The sequence below is a fragment of the Hyla sarda genome, chromosome 12 (genome assembly GCF_029499605.1).
Source record: "Hyla sarda isolate aHylSar1 chromosome 12, aHylSar1.hap1, whole genome shotgun sequence".
In the NCBI taxonomy this organism is placed as follows: Eukaryota; Metazoa; Chordata; class Amphibia; order Anura; family Hylidae; genus Hyla; species Hyla sarda.
In genome coordinates this window covers 50,400,963-50,418,428 of record NC_079200.1, presented here as the reverse complement: position 1 = coordinate 50,418,428, position 17,466 = coordinate 50,400,963, and positions in this window count along the sequence as shown.

Sequence of the window (17,466 nt, the reverse complement as noted above, 5' to 3'; positions counted from 1 at the left end):
AGGGTATATATAACAAAGTATTGAGATGAATACTTATTTTCCACCATGATTTGCCAAAAAATTATAAAAAAATCAGACAATGTGATTTTATGGATTTTTTTTCTCATTATGTCTCTCATAGTTGAGGTATACCTATGATGGAAATTACAGGCCTCTCATCTTTTTAAGTGGGAGAACTCTCACAATTGGTGGCTGACTAAATACTTTTTTGCCCCACTGTATCTATCACAAAGGTGATTCCAAACTGTGTAAAATGGTACAAGTAAGACATGACAATGTAAATACTTAATAAAATGGAAAAAATATGTGTTGAAGTGCAAATTGTGCAGTGCCAGTGAAACAAGCAAGGAAAGTGCCAAAAAGTTCCACAAAAATACATATATTTGTAAAGCAAACCTATATATACTTTTTTTATATATACATATCTGAACCACAAAGTTGAACCCAAATATAACAAATTCTTATCTATCAATCTATGCAATCAATATCATTAATATGCAATCAAGTAAAAACCTGTAATCAACATCAATAAATAACAAAAGGAACTCTCTATAGAAAAATATTTAAAAGAATTTAAAAAAAGGAATATGCAAAATAAATATATGTATATATCTCAATATAGGAGTCACAACAAACAAAAGCAAAGAAAAAAGAAAGAGAAGGGAAGAAGAAAAAGAAGGTAGAGAAAAAGACCAACAGGTATAAAAAAAATGAAAATACATGTAATGGGAAATGGTTTTTAATAGGGGTGTGAATCGCCAAGAATTTGGCGATTCGATTCGAATCGCGATACCAGTGTGGCGATTCGATATATCGCGATATATCGCGATACCGTCTAGGTGACGATACATCGCGATATATCGCCCACCTGGGAGCATTCATAGATCCCAATAGACGCCGCTGTCAGCTTTGACAGCGGCGATCTAGTACTCCGGTGCACACTTTTCTCGTTATCCCGTGCGGGCTGCAAAATAAAATAAAACGCACTTTCTCTTACCTGCCAACGAGCCCGCGGAGCTCCGGTACAGTCTGGTACAGGTGTTCGGTCCCCGGGCTGTATTCTTCTTACTTCCTGTTAGTCCGGCACGTCACATGGAGCTTCAGCCTATCACCAGCGGAGGCGGGACATCGCTGCGGCTGGTGATAGGCTGAAGCTCCATGTGACGTGCCGGACTAACAGGAAGTAAGAAGAATACAGCCCGGGGACCCAACACCTGTACCGGAGCTCCGCGGGCTCGTTGGCAGGTAAGAGAAAGTGCGTTTTATTAAAAATTCCACATCCCTAAAAGAATCGATTCAAAAATATTTTGAATCAATTCTGTATCGGCAAATGAAAAATCGCGATTATCGCGAGAATCGATTTTTTCTTACATCCCTAGTTTTTAAGGTGTAGATCCTAGTTTCCTTCTGGGCCAGGTTCTTCCTCCAATTTTCCCCTTAAAGGGGTACTCCGCCCCTTGCATCTTATCCCCTATCCAAAGGATAGGGGATAAGATGTTAGATCGCCACGGTCCCACTGCTGGGGACCCCGGGGATCGCCGCTGCGGCACCCCGCCATCATTACTGCACAGAGCGGGTTCGCTCTGTGCGTAATGACGGCCAATACAGGGGCCGGAGCAGCGTGGCGTCATGGCTCCGCCCCTCATGACATCACGGTCCGTCCCCTTAATGCAAGTCTATGGCAGGGGGCGTGACGACCGCCACGCCCCCTCCCATAGACTTGTATTGACGGGGGCGGGCCGTGACATCACGAGGGGCGGAGCCGTGATGTAACGATTCTCCGGCCCCTGTATTGCCCGTCATTACGTGCAGAGCGATCTCGCTCTGCGCAGTAATGATAGCGGGGTGCTGCAGCAGCGGTCCCCGGGGTCCCCAGAAGCGGGACCCCGGCGATCTGACATCTTATCCCCTATCCTTTGGATAGGGGATAAGATGTCTAGGGGTGGAGTACCCCTTTAAAAGGGGTTTCCAGGAATTGAAAAACAGATATAATTTTGTTCAAAGACCGCTCCCTGTCTGTCTCCAGTTTGGGTGTGGTTCTGCAGCTCAGTTCCATTGAAGTGAATGGAGCCAAGTTGTAATACCACACCCTAAAAGGGCAACAGACAGGGAGCTTTCTTTGAAAGAAATGAATAACTGAATGATCTGACTACACAGGGTGTGTTTGTAGTCAGACCCATAGAGATTTTTCATCAAAAGGATTTGAAAAGTTACATCATCTTTTTATGTACTGAAGCAGTAAAATGTTGGCTTTACATGGAAACAGACTGGACATATAAGAGCCTCCATCATTACAGTTTCTTATTGAAAGATACTGGATTTCTAGAGAAGATAACTTTTAACAGCAGCCATTAAAATATCCATAGGGATTTACTCCAATTTGTTGATAGACTTCAACTAGCAGTTTAGGTGGACATAATATTGCCACAATATCCAGACACCACCACATACCCCTGAGGCTCTTTTGACTAGTACTTGCAGTGGGGCAAAAAAGTATTTAGTCAGCCACCAATTGTACAAGTTCTCCCACTTTTAAAAAGATGAGAGGGGCTTGTAATTTCCATCATAGGTATACCTCAACTATGAGAGACATAATGAGAAAAAAAATCTATAAAATCACATTGTCTGATTTTTAAAGAATTTATTTGAAATTATGGTGGAAAATAAGTATTTGGTCTCAATCCTTTGTAGTTAATCTCAATACTTTGTTATATACCCTTTGTTGGCGATGACAGAGGTCAAACATTTTCTGTAAGTCTTCACAAGGTTTTCACACACTGTTGCTGGTATTTTGGCCCATTCCTCCATGCAGATCTCCTCTAGAGCAGTGATGTTTTGAGGCTGTTGCTGGGCAACACAGACTTTCAACTCCCTCCACAGTTTTCAATGGGGTTGAGATCTGGAGACTGTCTAGGCCACTCCAGGACCTTGAAATGCTTCTTACGAGGCCACTCTTTTGTTGCGCGGGCGGTGTGTTTGAGATCATTGTCATGCTGAAAGACCCAGCCACGTTTCATATTCAATGCCCTTGCTGATGGCAGGAGGCTTTCACTCAAAACCTCACAATACATGGCCCCATTCATTCTTTCCCTTACACAGATCAGTTGTCTTGGTCCCTTAGCAGAAAAACAGCCCCAAAGCATGATGTTTCCACCCCCATGCTTAACAGTAGGTATGGTGTTCTTTGGATGCAACTCAGCATTCTTCTCCAAACACGACAAGTTGAGTTTTTACCAAAAAGTTCTACTTTGGCTTCATCTGACCATATTACATTCTCCCAATGCTCTTCTGGATCATCCAAATGCTCTCTAGCAAACTTCAGATGGCCTGAACATGTACTGGCTTAAGCAGGGGGACACGTTTGGCACTGCATGATTTGAGTCCCTGGCGCTGTAGTGTGTTACTGATGGTAGCCTTTGTTACTTTGGTCCCAGCTTTCTGGAGGTCATTCACTAGGTCCCCTCATGTGGTTCTGGGATTTTTGGTCACTGTTCTTGTGATCATTTTGACACCACGAGGTGAGATCTTGTGTGGAGCCCCAGATCGAGGAAGATTATCAGTGGTCTTGTATGTCTTCCATTTTCTAATAATTGCTCCCACAGTTGATTTCTTCACACCAAGCTGCTTGCCTATTGCAGATTCAGTCTTCCTAGTCTGGTGCAGGGACATAATTTTGTTTCTGGTGTCCTTAGACAGCTCTTTAGTCTTGGCTATAGTGGAGTTTGGAGTGTGACTGTTTGAGGTTGTGGACAGGTGTCTTTTATACTGAAAAGAAGTTCAAACAGGTGCCATTAATACATGTAATGAGTGGAGGACAGAGGAGACTCTTAAATATGAAGTTACAGGTCTGTAAGAGCCAGAAATCTTGCTTGTTTGTAGGTGACCAAATACTTATTTTCCACCATAATTTGCAAATAAATTCTTTAAAAATCAGACAATGTGATTTTATGGATTTTTTTTCTCATTATGTCTCTCATAGTTGAGGTATGCCTATGATGAAAATTACAGGCCTCTCTCATCTTTTTAAGTGGGAGAACTTGCACCATTGGTAGCTGACAATACTTTTTTTGCCCCACTGTAGTTTATCATAGAACCCTCTGTCAAACTAGCTTTGGCTCACAGAACAGCCATTGGTTCAGGTCTTGCAACCGTAATATGGAGGAAAAAATTGCAATCATGATACAGCAGTCTTAATTTGTCGTAATTGCAAAATTCTACTTGCCTCCCGATTCCACAGGATTTCCAGTTCCATCCGTAACAAATGGCTTCTGCCACAGACGCTATCGGACAAATAGGGAGGTTATTTTTCAAGAAGAGTGAGGGTAATGGAAGAAGAAAGCGACTGCAACTAATGTAGAAGATTCTGTCAACAAGATAAATCCCTTTAGAATTTCTAAGACTGTAGGTTTTATACCAGCTTAGTCTGGATAGAGTTTTGAGGTGTCCTTTGAGGATTTATTTAGCCATTCCTTTGGTATATCCATGTATGTAAAAGATACTGTTTAGCAGTGGTCTCCAATCTGTTGCTTGTCAGATGTTTTAGACCTATACCTCCAAGCAAGCCTTTATATCTGTAGCCATAGGATCTGAATTTATCCTGAAGTCAGAATAATTTACCTGGTGTGGTCTGGAATCTGACTTTATTTTGGAGTCTGATTAGGAGTCTGTTAAAGTAAGAATTTGGTCTGGGTTCTGTAAAACTGGCTATGACGATTAGATTTTTCAGTCAAACCTGATGATTTTGACAGAACTAGCTGACCATCTATTGTGTTTAGTAGAATCATAACTCTTCCACCAAAAGAACAGACATATTGAAATTCAAGTGTTTCTCTCCATTTCCCCATTCAGAAGACATTTTGAGCAGTTTGAGTGTGCATGTATAGAGCAGGGTCAGAAGAAACAGCTGTTGCCTGGACAGGCATTTTTGAACAGCTGTCTTATGTGTACTTTCAGTCTGGTCTGACTTGTATTGAGTGGGCGGGCCATGACGTCACGAGGGGCAGAGCAGTGACGTCACGATGCTCCGGACCCTTTATCACCCGTCATTACGCACAGAGCGAGTTTGCTCTGTGCAGTAATAACAGGTGGGTGCTACAGCCAAGATCCCGGGGGTCCCCAACGGCGGGACCCCCGTGATCAGACATCTTATCCCCTATCCTTTGGATAGGGGATAAGATGTCTAGGGGCAGAGTACCCCTTTAAGTATTGGATCTAGGTGTTTTTAACAATATGATGCTTATGCAGCCTTTAAGGCCAATGGTTCTTAAAGGCTACATAAGCATCGTGTTATTTCACTATATCAAAATCGGTGGAGATCCTGAACATTTGTGTGTATAGGCCCTGCTAGAGATTCCCATCTATTGTAGAGCATCTACATGTACTGTAGATTCTGCAAATGTATAAAATAGTATTAATGCTATATTGTTAATAAAAGGGCATAATAGTAGACTTATAACCACAAAGCCATCATGAGTAACTCTATAAAGCCTGAACTCCCCTGGCATATTAATACCCACATTACAGTAGAGCAGGCAGGGGATCCTTGGGCTCCCTGGTCTAGTTATCACCCTCAGTAAGGCTTTGAAATCCTCTTTATGACCAATCAATGATGGTTAGCACAGAGTGGATTGTATTACCATATTAAACAGCTCGGTGAAGACTTTGATGAAGAAGCCAATTATGAAACTTGCGCCGTCTTTATATTAATCAGGACAATTATTCATGGACTCGTTCAGTTGCATATTTATTTTTCACATAGTCCTGATGCAGCAGAATCAGGAAGCCTTGAAATCAGATGTGACACCAGCGATTAATAGCTCGGCCTCTAATCATCGAACTGGAGATGAAGTTCTATGGAGTCTACAACTGCTGAGTCCACAGTCGTTCTCAGTAATGCGGATCAGCAGTTATTCTTATGGCCTGCACTAACATGACTTGGTTTTATTAAAATGAATTAGGGTCTCCATATGTATTCACAAAAATGTTGACCACTATGAAGCATGAGTGTCCTTGACTTTAATACAAAAACTTCATCTTGCTCTGTAACTCAACCACTAATTGGAAAGTATATCTCAGCAGAGAGACACTGCTAAGTACTATGTTGTCCAACTTAAAAAGCATCTTGTGCAAATGTCTGGGGGGGGGGGGGGATCTCCTTGGCATTTTTTTTACCTCAACATCAGATCTTAAGAGATGCCTCCCATGCAGGGACGAAACTGGACATGCACATAAGGTTAATTTTAGACTTCAACCATTCGAAGAGTCCTTCTAACCACAGGCAACTAAGGGAAACACAGAGGTATCTACGCTTCCTCATAAGTTTCCACTTGCCACTGCAGTTTTTGAGCCAAAGCCAGAAATGTATTCAAAAGGAATAGGACATATAAAGGAAGGACTTACACTTCTCCTCCCTTATGGATCCACTTCTGACTTTGGCTCAAAAACTGCAGCAGCAGTATTCCAAAAACTGCCAGAAAATAAACCAAGTGGAAACTTAGTCTTAGTGTTCCCTCCCTGTATATTATTTAATCATAAAACCTGTTGTAACACTCACGCTTCAGAAGACAGGAACACCGGTGGATGTGGATCCGCTGGACCTGTGTGACAGATGACTCGGACCGCACCAGGGAGCGGAGTCTAAGGTGCCACTGGTTTTCACCAGAGCCCGCCGCAAAGCAGGATGGACTGTGGCAAGCGGCACCTAGGTTGCTACCCCTGGCACAGCTCGACCACACAGGCGGCTGAGGAGATGCAAGGCATAGGAGGGATAAGACAGCTCATAGTCAGGATAGCAGAAGGTCAGGGCAGGCAGCACAGTAGCGTAGTCAGGACGTAGCAGGAGGTCAGTAGGCAGGCGGCAGAGGAGCAAGGTCAAGTCACAGAGCAAAGAATCAGATACATGGCAAAGCAAATGTAAGGTATGCTTTCTCTCAGGCACAAGGCAACATAGATCCGGCAGGGAATTGTGGGAGGAGGAGGAATTTTTCAATGAGCCACAGGTGTACTACACTAATGGGCGCACTGGCCCTTTAAATCTTAAAGCTCCGGCACACGCGTCCCTAAGGGACGGGGACACGTGTGCCAGAGCAGAGAGGCAGAGGTGGGGGCAGGAGAAGCACCTGGTGAGTGACGGACTGGGATTCGCATACGGGCGCATATAGCAATGCGAATCCCAACCCCACTGGCAGCTGCAGGTAACGGGACCATGCGCTCACAGCCAGCGTGTGTGGCTGGAGCGCATAACGTAACACCTGTACCCATAGATACATCTGCCCTGTCACAAATAATTTGTATATACAGCAGCATATCTTTGCATAATGCAGGACTTTACTAACAGCACTATACAGGGGCCAAATAAACTCTCCACACTATGACCACATATACTGTATGTACTGCTAAGATCAATAAAATAAATATTACCCCCATACAGTGACCATACAGCAGTTCAAACTCTGCAGTTTATTTCACTCAGACACCCAAACTGAGTTCTCCCAAAATGGGACTTGTCTCTGCAGTCAGGAGCAAAGCTAAGGGCTCGTAAAAGACCCTGAAGCAAAAGTTTAGCTTGCCCCCCCCCCCATGTCCCTAATCATCTGTGCCACCATGCCCTTAAAGATCTGTTCCATCATGGACCAATGAACTGCACCACCATGCTCCTAATAATATGTAATAATGTCCTTTAATGGTCTAGCCCAACATGCCCCCTAATGATCTCTGCCACCATGCTCCTAGTGATGTGAGCCACCATGCTCAAAATGATCCATGCCGCCATGCTCCAAAGGATTTGTGCTACGATGCTCCTAATGATCTATGCCACTATGTCCCAATGATCAGTGCCATCATACCTGAATAAATTGTGTCACTATGCTCCAATGATCTGTGCCACCATGCCCCAATGAACTGTGCCACTATGTGCCTAATGATTTGGGCCACCATGCCCTAATGATCTCTGCCACTGTGCCTCTTAAATGGGCACTGTTAGAAGATGCGTAAACTTTTTATATGTTGTACATTTTGTCAAAACATTAACCTTCCTAATATACATCATAAGAAGATAATTTTATTTCCTTTTTATAGAAACCATGGCTTATGAAATCATGGCTATGACCCAGCTGAAGCACAGGCATGGGAAAAGTCCAGTAAGTGAGGGTGGGCTAGCACTCCTCTGTGCTCACTCCTGTCTGATAGCACTCCTCTGTGGTCTCTCCAGTCTGATAGTACTCCTCTGTGCTCTCTCCTGTCTAATAGCACTCCTCTGTGCTCTATCCTGTCTGATAGGACTCCTCTGTGCTCTCTCCTGTCTGATAGCACTCCTCTGTGCTCTATCCTGTCTAATAGCACTACTCTGTGCTCTCTCCTGTCTGATAAGACATCTCTGTGCTCTCTCTTGTCTGATAGCACTCCTCTGTGCTCTCTCCTGTCTGATAGCACTCCTCTGTGCTCTCTTCTGTCTGATAGCACTCATCTGTGCTCTCTCCTGTGTGATAGGACTCCTCTGTGCTCTCTCCTGTCTGACAGGACTCCTCTGTGCTCTCTCCTGTCTGATGGGACTCCTCTGTGCTCTCTCATGTGTCATAGTACTCCTCTGTGCTCTCTCCTGTCTAATAGTACTCCTCTGTGCTCTCTCCTGTCTGATAGCACTCCTCTGTGCTCACTCCTGTCCGAAAGTACTCCTCTGCTCTCTCTTGTCTGATAGGACTCCTCTGTGCTCTCTACTGTTTGATAGCACTCCTCTGTGCTCTCTCCTGTCTGATAGAACTCCTCTGTGCTCTCTCCTGTCTGATAGCAGTCCTCTGTGTTCTCTTCTGTCTGATAGTACTCCTCTGTGCTCTCTCCTGTCTGATAGCACTCCTCTGTGCTCTTTCCTGTCTGATAGGACTCTTCTGTGCTCTCTCCTGTCTGATAGCACTCCTCTGTGCTCTCTCCTGTCTGATAGTACTCCTCTGTGCTCTCTCCTGTCTCATAGTACTCCTATTCCTCTGTGCTCTCTCCTGTCTGATAGCACTCCTCTGTGCTCTCTCCTGTCTAATAAGACATCTCTGTGCTCTCTCTTGTCTGATAGCACTCCTCTGTGCTCTCTTCTGTCTGATAGCACTCATCTGTGCTCTCTCCTGTGTGATAGGACTCCTCTGTGCTCTCTCCTGTCTGACAGGACTCCTCTGTGCTCTCTCCTGTCTGATGGGACTCCTCTGTGCTCTCTCATGTGTCATAGTACTCCTCTGTGCTCTCTCCTGTCTGATAGTACTCCTCTGTGCTCTCTCCTGTCTGATAGCACTCCTCTGTGCTCACTCCTGTCCGAAAGTACTCCTCTGCTCTCTCCTGTCTGATAGGACTCCTCTGTGCTCTCTACTGTTTGATAGCACTCCTCTGTGCTCTATCCTGTGTGATAGAACTCCTCTGTGCTCTCTCCTGTCTGATAGCACTCCTCTGTGTTCTCTTCTGTCTGATAGTACTCCTCTGTGCTCTCTCCTGTCTGATAGCACTCCTCTGTGCTCTTTCCTGTCTGATAGGACTCTTCTGTGTTCTCTCCTGTCTGATAGCATTCCTCTGTGCTCTCTCCTGTCTGATAGCACTCCTCTGTGCTCTCTCCTGTCTGATAGCACTCCTCTGTGCTCTCTCCTGTCTGATAGGACTGCTCTGTGCTCTCTCTTGTCTGATAGCACTCCTCTGTGCTCTCTCCTGTCTGATAGCACTCCTCTGTGCTCTCTCCTGTCTGATAGCACTCATCTGTGCTCTCTCCTGTCTGATAGGACTCCTCTGTGCTTTCACCTGTCTGATAGGACTCCTCTGGCTCTCTCCTGTCTGATAGGACTCATCTGTGCTCTCTCCTGTCTGATAGGATTCCTCTGTGCTCTCTACTGTCCTATCAGGAGAGACACAGATTGAGAAACACTTACCCTAAATGAACTGTCCCCCTGGTAATACTCACCTGTCCCAGCTTCTGCTCTTGTTATGTCTGACTGCTGTGGATGCAGGACAGGGAGCTGAGCGCTTTTACTGTTTCTGCCAGTTCTTAGCTCTTTAATTGCATCAACATCTAAAGGATGCTGTACAATTTAACAGAGGAACTAGACTGCAGATCCACTTTTGCTCTGCCACAGTCTGTGTAACATGTGTCTCTCTACAGCCTGAGTGTTCCCATCACTCCCCCTCCTTCCTACCCTTTTCATAAATTTGCATTGCTTATAATGTTATCCCTTAGTGATCTGCAATCTGAGAAGACACAGGACAAAACTGAGCTGATTTTAGGAGTGGAGACATTTAAGCAGAGAGGTGGAGAGGGACAAAGCTTGATAACAGGAGAAAGAAGCATTTTTGTCTTAAAAGATATATTACAAATTTTCTTATATTCACTTGTACTAATGATCTATGCAAAGTTTCATAAAATTACACTTCCTATTTAAAGTGCTTCCAGGCATACATTTGTTCATAATTTATGTTGTGGTATATCCCTAAAAGCACTTTTGTAAACTGTCCAGGAGGTGGGCCTGAGGTCTGCTGTGCTCTGGGGCCACAAAGCCCCATTTATTCTCTCGAGTAACACAACACATGCGCTGTCAATGAGTTGCGTGCCATAAGCAGGGAGAGGCATTGCGGCCCCTTGAGCATAGCGGACCCCAGGCCCTACCTCTCCCACTGTCCTGGACAACTCCTGGACAGTTTATAATTAGTGATGAGCAGCAGGGGCCATATTCGAATTCGCAATATTTCGTGAATATATTGACGATTATTAGTCCTATGTTCGTGAAATTCGCATATTCGCTATGTTAGTTCACTTTTTTTTCCATGTGTAAATTTGCATGGAAAATTTGCATATGAATTTGCATGTGAAAAAACAAAAAAAACAGACCTACGTGATAGACCCATGTGATAGACCTCTATTGGCATGGAAAATCTTCATGGAAAATTTGCATAAAAATTGGTACTATATTCTAAATATTCGCGAAATCGCGAAGTGCCGATTTTCGCAATAAAAATTTGCATTGCGAATATTCGTGCTCAACACTATTTATAATAGTGTTTTTATGGCTATACTGCCTGGTTAGGCTTGTTTAGCCCTACTGTATTGTGTTTGCAGCTTCACAAGTCAATTTCATGAGACAGATGCATTGTAAACAGCCCCCAGAGAGATCTATGTAGGTATGTCAGTAAGCTTGCAGATAAATAGAATTTTTATTATTTTAGTTAATGACAGTGGAAAGAAATTAACAAGAACAAATCAGAGGTCCCGTACCAGTTATGTGGTCTGTCTCTATAGCATCTCTTTTGCTGCATGGAAAATTGAAAGAGGTTTATAAAGGGTCTAATTTCTTCCTTTATGACTTACAATGGGATAATTTTCTAGAAATCTTATTCTGACAGATTCTATAGATTAGATGCAGAAATGGTACAAGGGCATTTGAAGAATGGTTAATAACTTCAATTTACAGCTCATCTTAATATCAAAAGGAAGATATGAAGTATAAAAAATGTGCAAGCTGCCATTTAAATTGTTAGTAATTTCTGCAATTCCGTCATCTGCTGAAGTCTGATTAAATTTTGTCTTGCTATAATTATCTGTCACAAGCGGACTGATGTCTTCTACTTCTGCTTCAAAGCATAGAAGCAACGGTATGGCATAGCAGAGAGGATGTAAAAGAATTAGCTTTACAGCCCAAATTATCTGTCTGCTGCGGTTTAAGAGACCCACATTGCGCAGTACAGGTTAGTTTGTGGCAAACTAGGCAATTGCCTGGGCCTACATTTCCCAGGGTCCCTGACTAGACACTGGAAACATTCTGCTCTGCTGCTCTTTAATTCACACAGTGGTACATCTGCAGGGACATCCACGGCCCCCGCCAACATTTTTTTTTTTTTTTTGTTTATGCAACATTTGCAGCTCTGGCCACTCTGCCCCCTTCTCTGGTCAAGCTGGAGGGTGCTTTGCTCAGGGCTGGTCCCCCAGACCCAAGAACAACCAGCTGGGACAGGGACACTTCCACTTTAAGAGCATCAGTAGCTGCTGATGTCACAGATGTGTCCCTGCCCCGGCTGCTCCACTCCAAGCAGGAGAAGGAGAACCCTGAAGAGCCTCACTCGCCAGTGGGATCTATACTGTCTGCAGCTTGCTGTCCCACAGAGCATCATGCCTTCTCTACAAGGTACCTGAGGAAGAGGACACAGGGGTATAGGGGAAGGAGGAAGAGGAGTGAAGAGGCGGAGGACAGAAGAGTTTGTGGGGAGGACAAAGGAGTGTGGAGAAGGACAGTTGGGTCTAGTCGGGACTTAGGGGTCTGGAAGAGAGGACAATATGAATCTGGGGGAATTGGGGAGTCTGGAGAAGAAGGACAGAGGAATCTGGGGGAAATTTAGGGATCTGGAGTAGAAGGTAACCGAAGGGTCTGGGGGGGGACTAAGGGGTCTAGAGTAAGAGGACAGAGTAGTCTGGGTGGACTATGGGTCTGAAGTAGGACAGAAGAGTCTGCGGGGGACCTACGGTCCTGGAGGAGAGGGACAGAGGTTTCTGGGGGGACCTAGTTGTGGTGGCCCAGTACAGAAGTGGCACTACTGTACACTTTTGGTTCTATCAGGTGGACTCAGTCCCCTGGCCTCCACTCCAGGACTATTGTCATCCCTTTTGTTATATAAAGATTTAATGTATTATATTCATGTTAATGGGCCTTTAACCCCTTAAGGACCCAGCCCATTTTCACCTTAAGTACCCTGGCATTTTTTGCACATCTGACCACTGTCATTTTAAGCATTAATAACTCTGGAATGCTTTTAATTTCCATTCTGATTCCATGACTGTTTTTTCATGACACATTCTACTTCATGTCAATGGTAAATTTTTGTCGATACTTGCATGATTTCTTGGGAAAAATGCCAAAATTTGATGAAAAATTAGAAAATATCGCTTTTTTTTTAAACTTTGAAACTCTGCTTATAAGTAAAATAGACATAACAAATAAATTATATATTAATTCATATTTATAATATGTTTACTTTATATTTTCATCATAATTTTGACATGTTTTTACTTTTGAAAGACAGAGGGCTTCAAACTTCAGCAGCACTTTTCCAATTTTTCACCAAATTTTCAAGATCAGAATTTTTCAGGGACCAGTTCAGTTTTGAAGTGAATTTGAAGGGCCTTCATATTAGAAATACCCCATAAATGACCCCATTATAAAAACTGCACCCCTCAAAGAATTCAAAATGACATTTAGAAAGTGTGTTAACCCTTTAGGTGTTTCACAGAAATAGCAGCAAAGTGAAGGAGAAAATTCAAAATCTTCATTTTTTACACTCGCATGGTCTTGTAGACCCAGTTTTTGAAAATTTACTAGATGTAAAGGAGAAAAAGCCCCCCACAATGTGTAACCCAATTTCTCTCAAGTAAGGAAATACCTCATATGTGTATGTCAAGTGTTCGGCTGGCGCAGTAGAGGGCTCAGAAGGGAAAGAGCGACAATGGGATTTTGGAGAGTGAGTTTTTCTGAAATAGTTTTTGGGGGGCAAAGTATTCAAAATGACATTCAGAAACTGTATTAACCCTTTAGGTGTTTCAACCCCACATGGCACACTCTTTTGAAAACTACACCCCTCAAGGAAGGTAACAAGGGGTATAGTGAGCCTTAACACCCCACAGGTGTTTGACAAATTTCCACAAAATTTGAACATGAAAATGAAAAATTATATTTCATTTTCACAAGAATAGGAGAAAAAGCCTCCCAAAATTTGTAACCCCAATTATGGATGTAAATACCCCATATGTGGATGTAAAGTGCTCTGCGGGCGAACTACAATGCTTAGAAGAGAAGGAACGCCATTGAGCTTTTGGAGAGAGAATTTGGTTGAAATGGAAGTCAGGGGCCATGTGCGTTTACAAAGTCCCCCCTCCGTGGTGCCAGAACAGTGGTTTCCCCGCACATGTGACCCATGTGCTCACTGCACCCCTTATTAAATTCTGTGAAGGGTGTAGTTCCCAAGATGTGGTCACATGGGGGGAGGGGTCCACTGTTCTGGCACCACGGAGGGCTTTGTAAACACACATGGCCTTCAATTTCGGACACATTCTCTCTCCAAAAACCCAATGGCGCTCCTTCTCTTCTGAGCATTGTAGTTCGCCCGCAAAGCACTTTACATCTACAAATGGGGTACGTTCTTACACAGAGGAAATGGGGCTACAAATTTTTGGGGGGCTTTTTTCCTATTCTCCCTTGTGAAAATGAAAAATGTAGGGTAACACCAACATTTTTTCATTTTCACATCCAAATTTAACGAAAATTTGTCAAACACCTGTGGGGTTTTAAGGCCCACTATACCTCTTGTTACATTCCATGAGGGGTGTAGTTTCCAAAATTGTGTCACATTTGGGTATTTATTGTTTTGTGTTCATGTCAGAACTGCCGTAAAATCAGCCACCCCTGTGCAAATCACCAATTTTGACCTCAAATGGACATGGTGCGCTCTCACTTCTGAGCCATGTTGTGCACCCGCATATCACTTTACACCCTCATATGGGGTAGTTCCGTACTCAGGAGAAATTGCATAAAAATTTTTGGGGGTCTTTTTTTCCTTTTACCGCTTGTGAAAATTAAAAGTATGCGGCAATCCCCCAAAATGTGGCACTAAACTGTTGCCTTGAAATACGACAGGGCTCCAAAGCGAGAGAGCATCATGTGCATTTGAGGCCTATTTTGGGGATTTGCATCCACTACCAAAATACCCTACAGCAATGTTTCCCAAACAGGGTGCCTCCAGCTGTTGCAAAACTCCCAGCATGCCTTGACAGTCTGTGGCTGTTCGTTAATACTGGGAGTTGTTGTTTTTCAATAGCTGGAGGCTCCATTTTGAAAACAGTGGCGTACCAGGCTTTTTTTTAAAAATTCTATTGGGAGGGGGGGTTGGACTGTGTAAGGGTATGTGTATATGAAGTGTTTAAGTTTGTAGTGTAGTGTAGTGTTTTTAGGGTACATTCAAATGGGCTGGGGTTTACAGTTAGTTTCTCGCTGGGAGTTTGAGCTGTGGTGGAAAATTTGCAGCATTGAAAACTTACCGCAGAAAACTCGCTGTAAACCCCTGCCTGTGTGAATGTACCTGGTACATTCACATGGGGGGTAGGGCAAACCTCCAGATGTTGCAAAACTACAACTCCCAGCATGCACTGACAGACTATACATGCTCGGAGTTGTAGTTATGCAACAGCTGGAGGCACATTGGTTGCGCATCACAGTTTGTTACTTAGGTGTTTCGCAACCAGTGTGCCTCGTGCTGTTGCAAAACTAGAACTCCCAGCATGTACAGTCTCTCAGTGCATGCTGAGAGTTGTAGTTTTTCAACAGCTGGAGGCACACTGGTTGCGAAACACTGAGTTAGAACACAAACTCTGTTTCACAACCAATGTGTCTCCAGCTGTTGCAAAACTGCAACACTCAGCATTGACAGTCGAAGGGCATGCTGAAAGCTGTAGTTTTGCAACAGCTGGCGGCCCACTGCTACAACTCCCAGCATGCCATTTGGTAGTCTGTGCATGGTGGGAGTTGTAGTTATGAAATAGCTGGATGCACACTTTTTCACAGAAAAAATGTGCCTACAGCTGTTACATAACTACAACCCCCAGCATGCACAGACTACCAAAGGGCATGCTGGGAGTTGTAGTTGGAACTCCAGAGTTGTAGTTGGAACTCCTGCATGCTGAGAGTTGTTGCTTAGCAACAGCAGGAGGTGAACAGGGCTCACCTCCTGCTGTATCCTCCCGCCGGGCCCGCCGCTGCTGCTGTCGCCGCTCCTGCCCCGATCGCCGCCCTGATCACCGCCCAGCACGGCAGTGATTGGTCGGTCATTCTGACTGATCAATCACGTGATCGTGAGGTGGCACCCATGCCACCTCACTCCTGCTGGGTAAGGGTGAATGGGGCTGTCTCAGACAGCCCCATTCAACCTTTTTTTCCAGGTCACCAGAGACCCGAGTGACCCGGAATCTCCGCAAATTGCCGGTCTGAATTGACCAACGATTTGTGGCGATTGCCAACATGGGGGTGTCTCAGGACCCCCTCCAGGGGTTTGCACGGTGTGCCTGCTGATAGATATCAGCAGTCATCCTGGTCCGGTCCCCGCCCAGCACGTGGCAGGGACCAAAATTCCCACGGGCGTACAGGTCCGCCCTGGGTCCTTAAGTCCTTAAATATTGTTGCTAAGCCTGTGTAACCAGGGAAGGTGCCAGTGACCAGGTGATTTGTAAGTGATGGGAGTCCTCAAAATTGCTCCCTGATCTACTTGGGAGGAGCCAGCTAGTTCAGTGTAATCTGAGGATCAGTACAGTCAAGACCTGGGAATGTCTGGTGTCCTGAGGGAGACCAAGGCTTAACCATGCAGCCACGCTTCCACCAACAGTGAACCCCCTACAGGTGAAAGTCAAAGCCTGGTAAGCCTAAATACAGCAGAGAAATCTAGTCAGCATAGTCAAGTCTGTCAAGTCTAAAGTCAGTGTGGGACTGCATAATTGAGTCCTAGTTCACTACAAGTCCCAGCGTGCCCACAAGTCTCCTAAAGTCCACTGGTCACCTCCTTTGGCCTAATCTGAGCTGTAAAGACTTTAACATCTGTCTGCCTCAGTAAAGCTGCCGTTGTTCCGTAACCTTGCATTGGAGTGATTATCTGCCCAGCACCTGGTCCAGGAATCAGCGACCATACCTTGAATGGTGTAGAGGATAACCACGCCCTGACATCACGAATACCAAAGATTAGTAACATCTGCCTTAAGGGTAATAACATCTGCCGTTTCACACCCTCACCACAACGTGGCGTCCTACGAACAGGATACAGGTGTGCACCTTACGTGAAAAGTACCCCCCCCCCAATCTGAACTGTGTCTGTACTACCGAAAATTTGCATGTCAATGTGAAAAAAAATTGCGCCCAAAAGTGTACGGGACTTTGCGAAAATTTTATGTCGAGAGGCGCTTTTGAAATAGAGGGGGAGGTAAAGGTACGTTTATTGTCTGCCATTGTGAAGAGTATTGAAGTTGTGCCTGCCTTGTCTAAAATCCATACTGAAGCTACGCTACATTGTAAAATGGTTTATGTACCTGAAGGGGTTAAAGCTGTAGAGGAAAAACGTGCGAAAAAGTCCCGCGCAGGTCAGCGTCTCGCTCCTGGGTGTGAAAATCAAGTCGCAGTCTCGAACCCGAAGTGGAAGCAGTAAGGTCTGCCTCTTGTTGTCAGGGGAGCAGAAGTAAGGGACTTTCGTACTTCCTGATGTACTTCCTCCCGGGGGCCCTCTTGCTGAAGCCCAATATAAAAGCAGCAGCTCTGCTGGTGAGCAGAGCAAGATGGCGGAAGCACAGGAGAGCACAAGCTCTGTGAGTTCCAAGATGGTGCCCAGTGCCTGCAAAGTAGTGTCGGTCGCGGCTCAAGTAATCCAAGAGCTGGCGGACCGACTGCAGAAGTTATCGATCGGGCCGAAGAGGCATGCTTGCAAGTC